Genomic DNA, 393 nt, shown 5'->3' on the forward strand with positions numbered 1-393 from the left:
GGGGAAGCCCCCATCCTTCCACCCCTCACCCCCAAACCTCTCAGTGCTACCGCAGCTGCTCAGAACACTCCCCCCTGCTCAGTCTGGGTGGGTGCCTTGGAGGGCCCGGACCCTCCTGCGCTGCCCACAGGGTGCCCCCGCCCTGCGCGATGCCAGGGTGCTCTGGCCGCCCTCCCCACGGTGCTGTGTCATGCTGCAGCAGGTCAGGATGGGCTGGGGACATTCGGCTGCTGGACACCCCAGGCAGTACATGGCACCAGCCCCATTGCACGGGGCGGGGAAACTGAGGCACAAAGCTGTTTCCCCCCCCCCTCCCCACGACCCCCATCCCCACAGCTCTGTGGTGACAGCGTTGGTTTGGTTTGCAGGGGGTGGGATGCTGCTGGGGCAGAC

This window comes from Aptenodytes patagonicus, chromosome 25 (genome assembly GCF_965638725.1).
Source record: "Aptenodytes patagonicus chromosome 25, bAptPat1.pri.cur, whole genome shotgun sequence".
Lineage (NCBI taxonomy): Eukaryota > Metazoa > Chordata > Aves > Sphenisciformes > Spheniscidae > Aptenodytes > Aptenodytes patagonicus.